The sequence below is a fragment of the Bos grunniens genome, chromosome 26 (assembly GCF_055505025.1).
Source record: "Bos grunniens cultivar Pamir isolate PY7600 chromosome 26, Bosgru_T2T1.0, whole genome shotgun sequence".
NCBI classification, from domain to species: domain Eukaryota; kingdom Metazoa; phylum Chordata; class Mammalia; order Artiodactyla; family Bovidae; genus Bos; species Bos grunniens.
In genome coordinates this window covers 31,989,866-32,008,492 of record NC_141190.1, presented here as the reverse complement: position 1 = coordinate 32,008,492, position 18,627 = coordinate 31,989,866, and the positions used below count along the sequence as shown (strand labels likewise).

The 18,627-nt window shown below is 38.8% G+C and overlaps 1 protein-coding gene across 23 annotated transcripts in view; it reads left to right on the top strand.

Annotated features, from left to right (window-relative positions):
- Nucleotides 1-18,627, top strand: part of LOC147344333 (uncharacterized) — a 492,915-nt gene that overhangs the window by 294,641 nt on the left and 179,647 nt on the right. The window contains exon 4 of one of the 23 annotated variants that reach the window (XR_015155755.1): nt 7,203-9,024. The exons of the other annotated variants lie outside the window; for them this stretch is intronic. The gene's annotated coding sequence lies outside the window, so the exon portion shown is untranslated. Of the gene's footprint in view, nt 1-7,202; nt 9,025-18,627 lie in introns of those variants that run through there. 23 annotated transcript variants of the gene reach the window in all.

Here is an 18,627-nt window from a genome sequence, read left to right as displayed (position 1 = left end):
TCGTGTATTATTGACTCATAAAGTTTTTGTTGTTGGTGTTGTTGTTTGTTTCTTCTAAATGATACAGGTTGAAATGGGACTCTATCTTGAGTTTAGTGAAGATTTTCCAGTAGACCCTTAGCTATCCACTATTTCTTTCAATACAGAAACATAGGATCCCTTGAAATCAAATATTCAGAGCAGTGGGATAGCAGAAAATAAAATATTACCTTCCAAATACCCACTGGAAGCCAAACCAAATAAGTAAAGGTAGTAGCATTAAACATTGAAGGGAAATTTGTCCTCAGAGTGGGCACAATTCTATTGTTTCTAGGTATCTTTTGAGGGGAGGGATGCCAAAGAGCAGGTTATTTACACAACTCCAACATTGTTTTATGATGATTATCTGAATCTACAAAATATAGATTTTGAATATACACTAGAGATACCTTTTGTGTAGTCTGATAGCCAGGCTAAGATGTGTAAAGCAGATCAGCCTAATGCTCAAAAACGTTAGTCTTAATTAGCTGAGAAATAAACCAAGCCTGTATTTTGCAAGGTAGCTATTTGCAGATCAGACAAAGAAGGCGGCTTGTGGTCTAAATCAGTGGGACAAAATTACTGGAGTGGGAGTCTCATAACACACATGGCAGAAGGTCAGAAATATATGTGATAAATGAGATGGGAGAGAGAAGGAAAGAAAGAGAACTGGAGGGAGGGTTGTCCAAAAAGAGAATTGTGATAGATAAAAGTGACAAATTTCTCATCAGTTTCAGGGTATCTCATTCTCTTGGCACACTCAAAAGAGTCTCCATGCTTTCTTAGTCACTCAGTGCCTACTTTCAGCAACCAAACTGAAAGGATGCTGTTGAGAGTACACATCTTTCCAGCATCAAATCAAGAGCCATCTAGGGCATCTCAACATGTGAGGATCAGGGGCCTCCAGAAGGCTCATGGACCAGCATCTCAAGTAAGGCTACACTATGAACCCCTTACTCCTGACTGTATTCTAACCACACCAGACAGGCTGAGAATGTGGGAAGACACGTGAAAAGAACTAAATTTCCTTCATTTTTTAAAAAAGAAACTCCATACTGTTCTGCATAGTGGTTGTACCAGTATATATTCCCACCAGCAGCGTAGGAGAGTTTCCTTTTCTCCACACTCTCTCCAGCATTTATCATTTCTAGACTTTTTGATGATGGCCATTCTGATTGGTGTGAGGTGATACCTCATTGTAGTTTTGATTTGCATTTCTCTGATAACTAGTGATGTTGAATATCTTTTCATGTGTTTTTTGGCCATCTATAGGACTTCTTCAGACATTTCTTTGGAAAAATATCTATTTAGATCTTCTGTCCATTTTTTGATTGCATTGTTTGATTTTTTTGACATAGAGCTGCATGAGATTGTGTAATTTTAAGATTAATCCCTTGTTAGTTTCTTCATTTGCAAATATTTCCCCCCATTATATGGGTTGTTTTTTCATTTTGTTTATAGTTTTGTTTGCTAGGCAGAAGTTTTTAAGTTTAATTAGGTCCCATTTGTTTGTTTTTGTTTTCATTATGCTAGAAAATGGATCAAAAAAGATATTGCTGCAATATAAGTCAAAGAGTGTTCTGCCTATGTTTTCCTCTATGAGTTTTACAGTGTCAGGCCTTACATTAAGGTCTTTGGTCTATTTTGAGTTTATTTTCATGTATGATGTTAGAGAATGTTATAATTTATTATTATTATTTTTACATGTAGCTGCCCAGTTTTTCCAGCACCACTTCTGGAAGAAACTGTCTTTTCTCCATTGTATAGTCTTGCCTCCTTTGTTATAGATTAATTGACCACCGGTACATGGGTTTATTTCTGAGCCTTCTATCCTATTCCATTGATCTATATTTCTGTTTTTGTGCCAGCACCATGCTGTTTTAATTAGTGTAGCTTTGTAGTCTGAAGTCAGGGTGTCTGATTCCTCCAGCTCTGTTTTTCTTTAACAGGATAGCTTTGGCTATTCAAGGTCTTTGATTTCTCCATACAAATTTAAATGTTTTTCCTCTAGTTCTGTTGGAAAGATTTAGATAAATCTGATTTTTAGGGTTGAATAGCCTTTTACCATCTTTGTAAATCCTAGGAGTTTCCTTGTCTGTCATGTGGAGGTTAATAATAATGCCTAGTTCATAATGTTGTCACAATGATTTAACTCAGATTGTTCCCGCCGTGTAGTACATGTTTGACAACTGATAATCATCATTTCACAGTGTGGATTCCTTGCCATAACCTACCTCCATCTACATCAAATATCATTGCCCAGCAATTTTTATGTAAAAATCAGGCTTCAAGGTGAATGCCTGTTGCCTTCCTCATAAACTAAACTTCTACTCCCTCCCAGATACATCAAGGGCTGTCTTGAAATGAGCTATTATCATCCTTCCTGCAGAATCTCTGCAAAGTTCCTGAAACAGTGGATCAGAAGCTTCATATTGAAACATTCAGAATCTAAATCTCCATACTATTAAAGGAAGACACAAAACCCTGTAAAAACAGGAAATAGAGCAGCAAATTTTCTTCTAGTGAAAGATCCCATGGCTCTCCAGAGATATTAACATGGTAGACAATAAGAGGTAGTGTTTTGGCCTCTTCCTCTCCCAGAGAAAAGAGAAGCATCAGTGAGCCAACAGTGCATAAAAGCAGTTTTTCTCCAAGCCTAACTATGTTCAGCAGATGGGAACATAACCCAGTGGTATAGGTGGGTATCTCATGAAGGCTCACAGAAGCAAACTGTGAATCTTCCCAAATTTTTGTTCAATGGCACAATGCAGGGTCTTTTGATAGAGTGGCATTTGTCCTTCTATGTCTCAAATAAATGTTCTTGTAAGAATTCTTTACTCATTTAACAAAATAGAGATTCCAAATTCTATTTTTTTCCAATACATAAGGTATCATGTTCTGTGACATGATATCAGTAGCTTGAAATTGGCCATCAAGGGAGTGTTTACATCATCAATCAGTCAGTCAGCTCAGTCGTGTCTGACTCTTTGTGACCCCATGGACTGCAGCACTCCAGGCTTCCCTGTTCATCACCAACTCCCAGAGCTTATTCAGATTCATGTCCATCAAGTCGGTGATGCCATCCAACCATCTCATCCTCTCTCGTCCCCTTCTCCTGCCTTCAATCTTTCCCAGCATCAGGGTCTTTTCCAGTGAGTCAGTTATTCACATTAGGTGGTCAAAGTATTGGAGGTTCAGCTTCAGCATCAGTCCTTCCAATGAATATTCACGACTGACTTCCTTTAGGATGGACTGGTTGGATCTCCTTTTAGTCCAAGGAACTCTCAAGAGTCTTCTCCAACACCACATTTCAAAACCATTAATTCTTCAATGCTCAGCCTTCTTTATGGTCCAACTCTCACATCCACATATGACTACTGGAAAACCATAGCTTGGACTAGATGGAGTACATCAAGGCTTTATATTGTCACCCTGCTTATTTAACTTATATTCAGAGTACACCATGAGAAATGCTGGGCTGGAGGAAGCATAAGCTGGAATCAAGACTGCCAGGAGAAATATCAATAACCTCAGATATGCAGATGATACTACCCTTATGGCAGAAAGTGAAGAGGAACTAAAGAGACTCTTGATGAAATTGAAAGAGGAGAGTGAAGAAGTTGGCATAAAGCTCAACATTCAGAAAACGAAGATCATGGCATCTGGTCCCATCACTTCATGGGAAATAGATGGGGAAACAGTGGAAACTGTGGCTGACTTTATTTTTCTGGGCTCCAAAATCACTGCAGATGGTGATTGCAGCCATGAAATTAAAAGATGTTTACTCCTTGGAAGGAAAGTTTTGACCAACCTAGATAGCATATTCAAAAGCAGAATATTACTTTGTCAACAAAGGTCCAAAACAGTGGAAACAGTGTCAGACTTTATTTTTTGGGGCTCCAAAATCACTATAGATGGTGACTGCAGCCATGAAATTAAAAGACGCTTACTCCTTGGAAGGAAAGTTATGACCAACCTACAGAGCATATTCAAAAGCAGAGACATTACTTTGCCAACAAAGGTTCATCTAGTCAAGGCTATGGTTTTTCCTGTGATCATGTATGGATGTGAGAGTTGGACTGTGAAGAAGGCTGAGCGCCGAAGAATTGATGCTTTTGAACTGTGGTGTTGGAGAAGACTCTTGCGAGTCCCTTGGACTGCAAGGAGATCCAACCAGTCCATCCTGAAGGAGATCAGCCCTGGGATTTCTTTGGAAGGAATGATGCTAAAGCTGAAACTCCAGTACTTTGGCCACCTCATGCGAAGAGTTGACTCATTGGAAAAGACTCTGATGCTGGGAGGGATTGGGTGCAGGAGGAGAAGGGGACGACAGAGGATGAGATGGCTGGATGGCATCACTGACTCGATGGATGTGAGTCTGAGTGAACTCCGGGAGTTGGTGATGGACAGGGAGGCCTGGCATGCTGCGATTCATGGGGTCGCAAAGAGTCGGACACGACTGAGCGACTGATCTGATCTGATCTGATGGTTTTTCCAGTAGTCATGTATGGATGTGAGAGTTGGACTATAAAGAAAGCTGAGAGCTGAAGAATTGATGCTTTTGAACGATGGTGTTGGAGAAGACTTTTTAGAGTCCCTTGGACTGCTAGGAGGTCCAACCAGTCCATCCTAAAGGAGATTAGTCCTAGGTGTTTATTGGAAGGACTGATGTTGAAGCTGAAACTCCAATACTTTGGTCACCTGATGCAAAGAGCTGACTCATTTGAAAAGACCCTGATGCTGGGAAAGATTGAGGGCAGGAGGAGAAGGGGATGACAGAGGATAAGATGGTTAGATGGCATCACCAACTCAATGGACATGGGTTTGGGTGGACTCCAGGAGTTGCTGATGGACAGGGAGGTCTGGCATGCTGCGGTTCATGGGGTCACAAAGAGTCGGACACGACCGAGCAACTGAACTGAACTGAACTGACTAGATGGACCTTTGTCAGCAAAGTAATGTCTCTGCCTTTTGCTATGCTGCCTGAGGTGGTCATCACTTTTCTTCATAGGAGCACCGTCTTTTAATTTCATGGCAGAAGTCACCACTTGCAGTGATTTTGGAGCCCCCCCAAAATAAAGTCTGTCACTGTTTCCATAGTTTCTCCCACTGTTTGCCATGCAGTGAATGGGACTGGATGCCATGATCTTAATTTTCTGAATGTTGAGTTTTAAACCAGCTTTTTCACTCTTCTCTTTCACTTTCTTTAATTCCTCTTTGCTTTCTGCCATAAGGGTGGTGTCATCTGAGTATCTGAGGTTAGTGACATTTCTCCCAGTAACAGGCAAACACTAAAAATTTGGGCTTTGTGGTGGGGTGGGGATAGGGAAGCAGGTTAGAAGGGCACTTATTAATTAACATATAACCCATGTAATGTTCTATGAAAACTGCACACATGTAATGAGGATATAGCCCAATAGTCAAAGGGATTTCAAAATTTTTGGTGAAAACAAGGCTGATATATCTATGGATAATTAGTTATTTTTTACCATGTGTGAACTGTAAATTTTATTGTTTATATCTTCTTTTGTGCAAAACACTACATCTTTATTACATTAAAGAAGAAAATAAGAATCACCATAAGTCTACCACCCAGAGATAACCTCTGTTAATATTTTGATTTCTTTTATTTATATGTAAACAATATAATAATAGTATCATAACACATGCTTTAATCATGTTTCAGTAATTACATATTCTTCTACAACACTATTTTTAGTGGTTGTTTGGCATGATTAGTTTTTTTCTGAAAGGGGCTTTGCTGGTTGCTCAGGGGGTAAAGAATCTGCCTGCAATGCAGGAGACCTGAGTTCGATCCCTGGGTTGAGAAGATCTCCTGGAGAAGGGAATGGCTACCCACTCCAATATTCTTGCCTGGAGAACCCCATGGCATCATTAGGGCATGAGTTAATTCCAAGCATTATGCATAGTGTCATCTTCTCATTGGATGAGGTGTCCCCATTAAGTACTGAGTGGAGGAAAATTTCCCATGAGTTCTGCCACCTGCATATGGGCAGCTCGGTGTTAATACATACCATGGTGCTACTTTAGCCATCTGGCTGCGCTCTCTCCTCTAATTCTTGGTTGATAATTTTGAGGTTTCTCACAGTTATTTTCAACTGCTCACCAGGAGAGAATAAGTGGGAAGATATTTCTAAGTAAAGAGATTGGCTTATGATTACCTGGAAGAGTTCCCTTGCATCCAGACAAGAGACATGAATAATGGAAAATCCATTTCAATAAATGAAAGTGAACATCCCTGAGCACAGACACATGTTCCTACCCCCCCAGTAAGTTCATTGCCTCTCTGATACTCAAACATCAATTAAAATAATTATTCATGAATTATCATTTTAATCCACTTTTCACACAAAACAGCACTAATCATCCGCAGATTCAGCTCAGAGCTATTTTCTCTGAGGTGATATTCATTATATGCCAGATGGGTGAGGCTTTCTGGAAACCAGCTTAAAAGCTGTCACAATCTATCCCACCCCCCACGTTCCCAATCAGATTTTGCTCTTCTTTCTTTTTTCTTTTTTTTTGTACAACACTTTGATTATTTTCTCACATACCGTATAATTTATTTATTTATTCTATTTCTTATCTTTCACCCTGCTAAATAGTAAGCTCCCTGAGTGCAGAGATCTTTATCTGTCTCACTTACTGATGTGAATTCACACTGAAAAGAGTGCCCGGCACATAGAAGGTGCTCCCTAAAAACACTTTGTAATGAATCTCATGGCCCTGCTGTAAACTTAGAGGCTTCATATCATGACTTCTTTTTTCTTTCTATACCTGCAAGAACAGCTGTGAGTTGGACATGAACAGCAGTCTTTACATACGAAGGCTGGAGAACTGAATTGAAGGCTCTTTTTCTTTCAGGAACAACTCTGCAATTTATCTGCTTTAAGAGGATTAAAGGCAGGGGAGCAGGAGATGATATTAGAATTTTCACAGAAGCCCATCCAGGCCAATATTATTTCCCTGAGTCTGTGTCCAGATCCCGGTGTTTTCAGTGGACCCTGTCATCTGACCCATTTTGACATCAAATTGTGGTCTGTGTCCTCATGGGTACCGTTTACACCACCAGCTAAGTGCCAGGATCTAACGTGGACACTTAACACACAGTAGTTCTTTTATTTTAGTACTGAAAGGTATGTGTTGTTATGCCCCTTTTACAGATGAGAACACTGAGATTGAGAGGTGCTGAGCAGCTTATTTAAGGCAGCCCTGGCCAGGACACGTATCAGTTGAGTTGATCTGAATCCAAGCCTGTGTTCTTACTACCAAGTGACTCTGCCTTGCTACAAAACTCTGGGTTCCAGATTCCATTATCTTCAGTTCCATGACCTGTAAATGAAGATAAGACTGGGTTCTTCAGAAATCTGGGGTAAAGATTAAATGAGATGGTATATACAGAATGTGTTTATCACTGTGCCTGACATTCAGGAAGTGGAAGTTTCTTCCCATCTTTCCCATTTGATAAATGGGAAAACTGAGACTTAGCCAGATGAAGTAACTTAAAGTACCACGTACAATGGTGAGCAAAATGGACATGAATTCAGGTTCCACATTCTCCATCTGTGCTGCTTCCTGGCTCATTCATAAGCGCTCCCTTTCACAGCTACACTTGCTCATGAATTCACCCAGGGTAGGAGACACATTTTCACTGAATATACCTTCATGACTAAGGAGGGCAAATACAAGAAAATATAAAAATAGTAGTAAAAAACAAATTCAAAGATTCCTGTTTTATTTTTCTAGTGCTGATTTAAATTGGAAAAGGGAGTAGCTACCATCTATGGTGTTCCTACTCCTGAACAGGCTCTGCTAAAGCCTCCCAGGCACATATGTATTATTCATCCTATTTTATAGATTTGGAAACTGAGGCAAAAGGAAGTTGAGCTAAGTATTCAACATCACCCAGTGAGTGTTAGAGGTGGAAACTGAGCCTAGATCACTTTTTAAAAATTTTTTTAAATTATTTATTCATTTATTTTATTATTTATTTTTGGCTGCACTGAGTCTTCCTTGCTGTGCATGAGCTGTCTTCAGTTGCGGCAAGTGGGAAGCTAGTCTTCATTGCTGTGCTTGGGCTACTCATTGCGGTTGCTTCTCCTGATGCAGAGCACAGGCTCTAGGATTTGGGCTTCAGTAGTTGCAGCTTGGGGGCTCAGTAGTTATGGCATACAGGCTTCGTTGCTCCACAGCATATGGAATCTTCCTGCAAATCTCATTTTTAAACTGTATGTTGAGTTGCTGATGGGCTGACTTCTGGTCTCAGGACATTGATTCTCATGTGACACTTTGCTTCCTTGTGAGGTTACTCATCTTAGTCAGGAAGATCACTGTGAGGATTACCTCCCAGCAAAAATAGAAGCTTTTTAAAGACAAGGGCTGACAGAGAAAGACAAATATGGTATGGCTTGTGTGTGGAATTTAAAAAAATGAAACAAATGAACTTATTTACAAAACAGAAACAGACTCACAGAGAAAACAAACATAATTATCACGAGAAGGCAGTGTGCAATGAATTAGGCATTGGGATTAACATATATGTTGTTGTTCAGTTACTAAGTCGTGTCTGACTCTTTGTGATCCCATCAACTGCAGCACACCAGTCCTCCCTGTTCTTCAGCATCTCCTGGAGCTTACACCATCTTCCTGTAGCACAAGGAACTATGTTTAGTATCTTGTAATAATCTATAAGGGAAAAATCTGAAAAAGAACTTATATATACATAAAAAGATATATATAAAAGGATTTATATATACACACACACATATACATGTATGCATAACTGAATCAACTTTGCTATACACTTGAAAATAACATTGTAAACCGACTGTAATTCAATTTTTAAAGTGAAAAAAACGCTAAGATACTGATTATGTCACAGATCTGTTCTGAACATTACTAGTAAATAATAAAAAAAAGACAATAGCTTAAACATATTACTACACACATCACTTATTATATTTAGCAAAAACTTTTACTATTTATAAATACTGAATAAATATTTTTGGTTGATCCATCCATAGAAGACCATGATTTGAATTCCTTGGGGAAAACTTGATTTTCACCACCTCCCCCCTCCAGGGCTAACTCCACAGGATATGAAACTCTCTATTATGAGATGAATAGAGATGAAAATCTTTGGATCACATGTGAAATATCCTTGCATTTTGGAGTTGATTCTCAGTAGCAGTAGTCTCTTACTCTGCACAAGTTTATTCTAACATTCACCCACTCATTTACTCTCTGACCAACGTCCCTCTGCTGTTTACACAAAGACTCAAACTGTTCTTTAAGCTCTGTGGCCACCTCAGGAATGTGCTGTGGTGTTATTTGTACCCATAACTTGGGAGCATCTGCGTAGGCAGTGACTTTCTGCTTCTGATGGAGATGCATTTGTCTTTGTTCTACACTTTTATCTAATAACTGATCCTTCTTAATCATGTTAGAAGACAGACAAAGTTTAATCACAGTTTTCATCATGATCAGGACACAGTGTGCTAAGAAAGGCACTTTATTTATTGCATTGTCCAAACTGAGTTTTAATACGAATTATTATGACAATGAAGAGATGCTATTATTTATCCAATCAAGACATTGCTACAAGTACAAATTTGTTTTTTGTTCTGAAGTGAGAGCATCAAAATGAGTCCTACTTAGTCTCACGACAGCTTTCTTGAGCCTTTGAGAAGTTTCTTAGTTTTGACAGCCAGGACTGTATATGAATTCCTTTCTTGTCTTTTGAGCTCACCCTAGATGGAAAACTGAGCACAAGCTGTGTCTATATTGTCCACCCAGGGAAGCTGTTGGCATGCTGTTGCTATATAATGAATCATCTTTGTCTCACCTATTTTATTGCAAAAGAGACTGATACTAGGGAAATCCTTGTCTACTCCCCTCTCCATGCTTGGACTGTGGATCTCAGTAATTCACCCTATGGGGGAATGGATACTTGCTCTGTTCTTTCCTGTCTCCACAAATCAGGGAGCATTAAGAAAAAATAACTTTATGTATGGGCCCCAGTATTGACTTTTAGAGGGGCTTGAAGTTCAGTTGAACTTAGTAATCATTTCCTGATTATGTCGATTTTAAGCAGGGGAAAAATTCTGGGTAGAATAACTCTGGGATAACACAGAACAGCCTGTCAGGAGAACTACTAGCTTCTTGGCTTTTATTTGATTCCAGTATATTCCCTTTGATCATGATGATGGTGATGATGTTGATAATACCACCATACATAGTGTTGAGACATGAAAGAATTAAAGTTGCAGGGACCGAATACTAGACATTAAGATTAGACTTATTTCCTACTGTTCACACGTCCTACAGGGGAAACAATGTCACCTCCAGCTCCTCCTCTCCACTCATAACTCACTATTCATTTCCAAGGTATTGGAAGGGGTGCATTCAATCAGTAAAACTGGGAAGCAGGATTGAGCAGCCCAGCAGAAACGATTCTCTCTCTCAGAGCTGAATATTGGGAGACCTTTGCATCTAACTTTGCTCCTAACGTCTCTGCACCAAGGCCAAGTCAGGGTCTAGGCTGCCCTTGACAGAGAGATCCTGTGATCTTTCTCCTTTTCTCTCTCCCGTGGAAATAAACAAAGACTGACTAAATGGGAATGATAAAGGCTACTTTTTCAGAACTTGCCATAGAAAGGAAGTCAGCCCCCATCAGTTGGTGTTTTGGCAGAGGTGTGAAGTAGAAAAAAGAGAAGACTTCAGGTGTGCCCTGACTCGAGGCTGTTGGCCTAGGGGAGCTGTGAGCGAATCAAGAAATGGAGCATCCAAGGCACTGATTGGGGCTGCAGGTTTGGCTGTCTCCCTAGTGGCTCTGACAGTAAAAAATCTGCAATGCAGGAGACCAGAGTTTGATTCCTGGTTCAGGAAGATCGCCTGGAGAAGAGAATGGGCTTCCCAGGTGGTGCTGCTGGTAAAGAACCCACCTGCTGATGCAGGAGGAGTAAGAGACTTGGGTTCAATCCTTGGGTCAGGAAGATCTCCTGGAGGAAGAAATCGCAACCCACTCCAGTATTCTTGCCTGGAGAATCCCATGGACAAAGGAGCCTGGCAGGCTACAGTCCGTAGAGTCACAAAATGCTAGACATGACTGAAGCGACTTAGTATGCACGCACAGTAGGTCCTACACTGGAAGTAGGAATAAACATTAGGGGAACTGTCAACTGTTAAACAAGTTGTGGCCACTTTGGGCTGATCATTGCAGGCATTATTGTTTAGCTTCCTGGACCAGTTACTAGAGAGCATTCTGACTTTGTGAAGTCTGACTTGCAGATAGTAGGCTGGCTTCCTGGGCTTGGTGCTGCAGGTTCTGGATCAGAGTTCTGTCTTTACATATGGTCTGGCTGTTATCCATTTGTATATTCAGTCCTTCACTCTGTACTGCAGAAGTGAGGAACTTTGATATAGAATGCATCATATTTTTTGTTTGTTTTGTTTTTTTAATTTATTTTTAATTGAAGGATAATTACAATAGTGTGTTGGTTTCTGTCATACATCAACATGGATCAGCCATAGTTATACATATGTCCCTTCCTTTTGAACCTCCCTCCCACCTCTCACCCCATCCCACCCCTCTAGGTTATCACAGAGTCCCTGGTTTGAGTTCCCTGAGTCATACAGCAAATTCCTACTGGCTCTCTATTTCACATATGTTAGTGTATGTGTCTCCATTTGTCCCAGCCTCTCCTTCCTACCCACGCTTCATGCCCATAAGTCTGTTCTCTTTATCTGCATCCCCACTGCTGCCCTGCAAATAGGTTCATCAATACCATAATTCTAGATTCCATATATATGCTTTCAGTTCAGTTCAGTTCAGTCGCTCAGTCTTTGCAACCCCATGGACTGCGGCACGCCAGGCCTCCCTGTCCATCACTAACTTCCGAAGCTTACTCAAACTCATGTCCATTGAGTTGGTGATGCCATCCAACCATCTCATCCTCTGTCATCCCCTTCTTCTCCTGGCTTCAATCTTTCCCAGCATCAGAGTCTTTTCAAATGAATCAGTTCGTCACATCAGGTAGCCAAAGTATTGGAGTTTCAGCTTCAGCATCAGTCCTTCCAATGAATATTTAGGATTGATTTCCTTTAGGATGGACTGATTGGATCTTCTTGCAGTCCAAGGGACTCTCAAGAGTCTTCTCCATACCACAGTTCAAAAACATCAATTCCTCGCCACTCAGCTTTCTTTATAGTTCAACTCTCACATCCATACATGACTACTGGAAAAACCATAGCTTTGACTAAACAGACCTTTGTTGGCAAAGTAATGCATTATTATATGCTTTGATATATATATATATATATATGCAAAATATATGCATTAATATGTGATATTTGTTTTTCTCTTTCTGACTTATTTCACTCTGTATGATAGGCTCTAGGTTCATCCACCTCTTTAGCACTGACTCAGATACATAGAATACATCATCTTTTATGGCCACACTCTCCCTCAGCAGATTAGAAAGACCAATATTACAAAACCCATCCGAGCCACATCTTGCAATCAGCTTTGTCAGTAATAAGGCTGATATGTTGATTTCTGTCTGTCTGGCCCCTGAGCTTTTCAATGTTGATACTGAACTCAGGCATATAGATGGGGTGAAGTCAGTTATCACACCATTAGGCCCTACCAGGTGAAGGCTAATATTCAGACAGAATTAAGGAATCATCTTAATGGGCAGAATACTTTAAAATCAGCTCCCTCTTCTATTTTTAGTATCTAAATTGTATATTAACACCCTTTATTTCAAATTTAAGTCCCTTTGTATTTATATAATAGCTTTCCTTTTGTTTCCTTTATGGTTCCAAATTATTATTTTAGAGTGCTTTAGATTTCCATTTTCCCCATTTTATATCCCTCTTGATGGGAGGCTGTGGTTCTTTTCAATCTAATATATAAAATATATGTTACTTGGTACTTTGGTTATATGGATGCAGACATTAAGAAAACATATGTCCTTAGTCACTCAGTCAGACTCTCTGCAACCCCATGGACTGTAGCCCACCAGGCTTCTCTGTCCATGGGGATTCTTTAGGCAAGAATACTGGAGTGGGTTTTATCCCCTTGTCCAGGGAATCTTCCCAATCCAGGGATCGAACCCAGGTCTACTGCATTGCAGGCAGATTCTTTACCATCTGAACCACCAGGGAAGCTCAGGTTGTAAAATATTATGGGCACAAAGGAACCTGGGTGGGGTAATGAGTCTGAGCTCTCTCTGCATTTTTCCTAGCTTAACTGACATAAAAATATGACATATGTAAGTTTAAGGTGTACAATGTAATGATTTGATTTGATAAGGTATATATTGCAAAATCAAGGAGGATATGGCAACCCACTCTAGTGTTTATGCCTGGACAGAGAAGCCTAGCAGGCTACAGTCCGTAGGTTCATAGGGTTGCAAAGAGTTGGACATGGCTAAAGTGACTTAGCACATATTGCAAAATGACTACAATAAAATTAGCTAACACTTCTATCTCCTCCTATAAGGACCATTTGTGTGTGGTGATAACATTTAAGATTTACTCTTTTAATGGCTTTCAAGTATACAATACAGTACTGTTAATTACATTAATAGTCAATATGCTCTGCATTAGATACCCAGAACTTATTCATCTTACATCTGGAAGTTTGTACCCTTTAACCAATATGCTAGTAAATTTGTCTATTTCTCCTCACAGCTTTATCAATTTTTCCCTTATTTATTTTGATGTTCTGTTATTAAGTCTATACGTTTGTAAGATTATGATGTCTTCTTAGAGAATTGATCCTTATGTAAAACTCCTCTTTATTTCTGGTAAGTTTTCTTGTTCTGTAGCCTGCTTTGTCTGAAATTAATACAACTATTTCAGTTTTCTTTTGATTGTTAACATGGTATATCTTTCACCATCCCTTTTTCATTTATCTATTTTTATTTCAAAAGTGATTTTCTTTATATGATTTTCTTTTTTAAAAAACACACTTTGAAACTCTGCCTTTTAATTGCTGTAGTTAGGCCATTTGCATTTAAAGTGGTTATTTATAGTGAGGTTATATTTACTATATGTGTACAACTGCTTTTTATTTATTGCATTTGTTCTTTGTTTCTTTTTACTCCTTTTTTTGCCTTTTTGCTTTTAATTGAGAATGTTGAATAATTCCAATACCTCTCTTGGTTAACACTTTTGAATAACACTATACCACTTCACTTGCAATGCAGTTAATGCATTACAGAATATTCCCATTTCCTGTGACATTGCTGTCATTCATTTGACTTATTCATATGCTGAGATCACCCAATACAAGATTACTGTCATTACTTTAAACAGTGGTTATTGTTTACACAGACTAGTAGAAAAATAGGGAATTTCCTGGCAGTCCAGTGGTTAGGACTCTGCACTCTCACTACCAAAGACCTGGATTCAATCCCTGGTCAGGGAATTAAAATCCCATAAGCTGTGATACCAAAATATATATATAGAGAGAGAAAAATAAAATAATTTTTTCATTATTAGTTTTTCCTCCAATACTCTTCCTTTTTCTGTAGATTCAAGCTTCTGACCTATACCATTTTCCTACTCCCTAAAAAATGCCTTTTAATGTTTCTTGTATGGGAAGATTACTGGTGATGAATTCCCTCAATTTTTGTTCTGAGAAAGTCTATCCTTCACCTTTGAAGGTTAATCTCACTTTATACAGGATTCTAGATTGGTGGATTTTTTTTTTTCTTTTAATACTAAAGAAGGGAATGGAATGAAATATTTATGTGATTTCTGATGAGACATCTGCTATAATTCTTACTCTTGTTCTTCTACAGGAAAGGTGTTTTTATTCTCCATACCTTTCATGATTTTCTCTATATCTTTTGTTTCTTGCAGTTCAAATATGATATGCCTAGATATAGATATTTTGGTCTTTATCCTGCTTGGTATTATCAGTGATTATCTGGCTTCCTGGATCTGTGGTTTGGTGTCAGTCATCGATTTTAGAAAATTCTTCGCCATTATTATTTCAGCATTTCTTCCTTTCTTTCTCTCTTACTTTTGGTATTCTAATTATGCATATGTTACAACTTTTGAAATTGTTTCACAGCTCTTGTAGATTCTGCTTTTTTCCCCACCTATTATTTTTACTCTTTGTATTCCAGTGTGGAAAATTTATATTTACATCTTCACATTCATTGATTTGTTTTCCTTGGCCATGTCCCGTTAATTAACAAGCTCATCAAAGGCATTCTTTATTTTTATTACAACATTTTTTATTTCTAGCATTTCCTTTGAACCTTTCTTAAAGTTTCGATCTTTATTTACATTACCCATCTATCCTTATGTGTTGTCTATTTTTTGCCATGGGTTCTTAGTATATTGATCGTAGTTATTTTCCATTTATTATCTGAGCATTCCAAAGTTTGTGTTATATATGAATCCGGTCCTCTTGCTTGCTCTGTATTTTCAGATTGTTTTCCTGTGTATTAGCATGTCTTTTATTTTTTTGAAGAAACCTGAACATGATGTATCAGGTAATAGGAACTGAGATAAAGGGAAGAAGAATCTGACACTGATACCTAAAACTGACACAATATTGTAAATAAACTGTAGTTCAATAAAGTAAACACACAGAGGGAAAGAGAGGTGCAGCCATCCGCAGCTGAGTCCTGCTCCTAGTCACTCTCCAGCTGCCTTCAGCCACATGAATGAAGCCAGGGAACCCATTGGAAAATCAGCTAGGGAAGCCACAGTAACTGAGAACAGGTATTCTTTTAAGCCACTTGTTTTGAGACTGTTGATTACATTTAAATAGATAGCTGGGTTCTTTCCTGGTGTCTCAGTCCATTAAGAGACTGCCCACAATGAGGGAGACCCAGGTTCAATCCCTGGGTCAGGAATATCTCCTGGAGAAGCAAATGCAAACCCACTCTAATATTCTTGCCTGGAGAATTCCATGGACAGAGGAGCCTGGGAGGCTATAGTCCATGGGGTCCCAAAGAGTCGGACAAGACTGAGTGACTAGCACTTTCACTGTAACTTTGGGCTAATTCCATTAAGTTCAAAAGCCTGAATTCTCTCTTCTATCAAGTGGGAATAAAGGCATTCACACTCCCAAGATACTGTGAAGATTGACTATAAGGATGAATTTGTTGTTCAGTTGCTAAGTCACATCCACTCTTTGTGACCCCATGAACTATAGCACACCAGGCTTCCCTCCTTCAAATGATGAATTTGGATATTCCCAATTCTGAGCCTGGTCCATAGTAGACTCTTGGATTTTAACAAGCTACATATTTTTACTACTATTTTTGCTGCCTCTGCATCTATGGGGAAAAAAAGAAGTGAATCTGTTTTTGTCCTGAAAATCTAGTGGATTGTTTTATAGGGATGAGTAATCAGGATGTGAAAAGCTTTCTTTCTCATGGGATACTTTTGGAAGTTGTTCTGTATAACGAAAAAATTACATTTGTCAGAGCAATAATATTTGCCTAACTAATGTTAGCTTGTTTTCAAGTAATTCAATGGACTGTGCATTTTGACTGGACAGTGACTACAAGGAGCGAGTCTATAATGATGCTAGCTAAAAAGGCATGTAACAAATGCAGAACATAATTGAGGACACAGCTTACTCATTTTTGAGACCCAGAATATCACCCTTCACATGCCTCAAAGCTGACTCAAGCCAAAATATGGCACAAATGATTTAATACAAATATACATTTGTATAAAATTATGTCTAATGCTCTAATTATGAAGAAAATCCAGTCCTATTTACCAGGCATCCTAAAAAGAAGTGCAATGGTAGATCAGTGTATTTGAAACTATGATGTACTTTGAAGTAACTGAAAGATCCAGAGTGGTTCAGTCCATTGAAAACAGATTTGCTGAGTAGAGGACATCATTATGCTCACAGCACATTCAAGATGAGATAAATGAAACGGGACAAATATAGGATGATGAAATTACTCTGGCCTTTTTCAATATATTGTGCAACGGCATTCTTAAGCAATTATTGACTAAACTGGTAAAAGCTAGAAAATGTGCAAAATTACAGGAGAAATTATCAGTATAAAAATACAAAGCCATCCAGAAGCTAATTTGGTACAGACTTCCAGAGAGGTTAGAAATGATTTTAACTATTTTTTGATTTGAGGTTTATTTGGCTAAGTTTGGCAAAATTTTGTAACTTTCTTATACGAACAAAAATAAAAATGTATGGTAATTTGGATTATGGATTACACTTTAAAATGCAACAGGAACATGGCAGACTATCAAAAGGCCTTGAGTCTTGGACTCAAAAGGCCTTATTTCTAGTTATGGCTATGTGACCTTGAATAAGCCACCTCATCAGGTCTTTGTTTCTACATCTTTGAAATGAAGGTATTGGAGATTTTCAGATATTTTTAAGATCTTAAATGTGCCTAATTTTCCATTTGCCCTACAAGGGGTTAATATCCAAAATATATGTGGAATTCATATATCTCAACAACAACAATTAAAAAATAGGCAGAAGATCTGAAAAGACATCTTTCTAAAGACATACAGATGTCTAACAGGCACATGAAAAGATGTTCAACATCACTAATTATTAGGGAAATGCAAATCAAAACTGCAATGAGCTATTACCTCACACTTGTTAGAATCAGTTCAGTTCAGTTCAGTCGCTCAGTCATGTCCGACTCTTTGCGACCCCATGAATTGCAGCACACCAGGCCTCCCTGTCCATCACCAACTCCCAGAGTTCACTCAAACTCATGTCCATCAAGTCGGTGATGCCATCCAGCCATCTCATCCTCTGTCGTCCCCTTCTCCTCCTGCCCCCAGTCCCTCCCAGCATCAGAGTCTTTTCCAATGAGTCAACTCTTCGCATGAGGTGGCCAAAGTACTGGAGTTTCAGCTTTAGCATCATTCCTTCCAAAGAACACCCAGGGCTGATCTCCTTTAGAATGGACTGGTTGGATCTCCTTGCAGTCCAAGGGACTGTTAGAATAGCTGTTATCAAAAGATAAGAAAAAAAGGTTGGAGAAGATATGGACAAAGAGAACTTCTTAGACACTGATGGTGAGGGTGTACATTGTTGCAGCCACTATGGAGATCCCTCAAAAAAGTAAGAGTAGAACTAAAGTATGATCCTGTTATTCCACTTCTGGGTGTTATCCAGAGAACATGAAAAGACTTTGTCTACTGCAGCATTATTTACAATAGCCAAGATATGGAAACAACCCAAGTGTCCATTGATGGGTTAATAGATAAAGAAGATATGGTGCATATATGGAATGGAATACTATTCAACCATAAAAAATAATGAAACACTGTCATTTCTGACAACATGTACAGAATTTGAAGGTATTATGCTGCATGAAATAAGTCAAATGGAGGAAGTCAAATGCTTTGGGAATTCACTTATGTATGGAATAAAAACAAAAAAATAAACAAAAAAATTTTAATGCCTAATTTTCACTAATTTTTTCAAATTTAAAGTCAGGCGATTATGAGAGGTTAAACAATGACCCCCAGAGATAGCCAAGTCCTAATCCTTGGAACCCCTGAATGCTATATTATTTGGATATGAGGGTTTTGCAGATGTCATCAGGGCAAGGGTCTTGA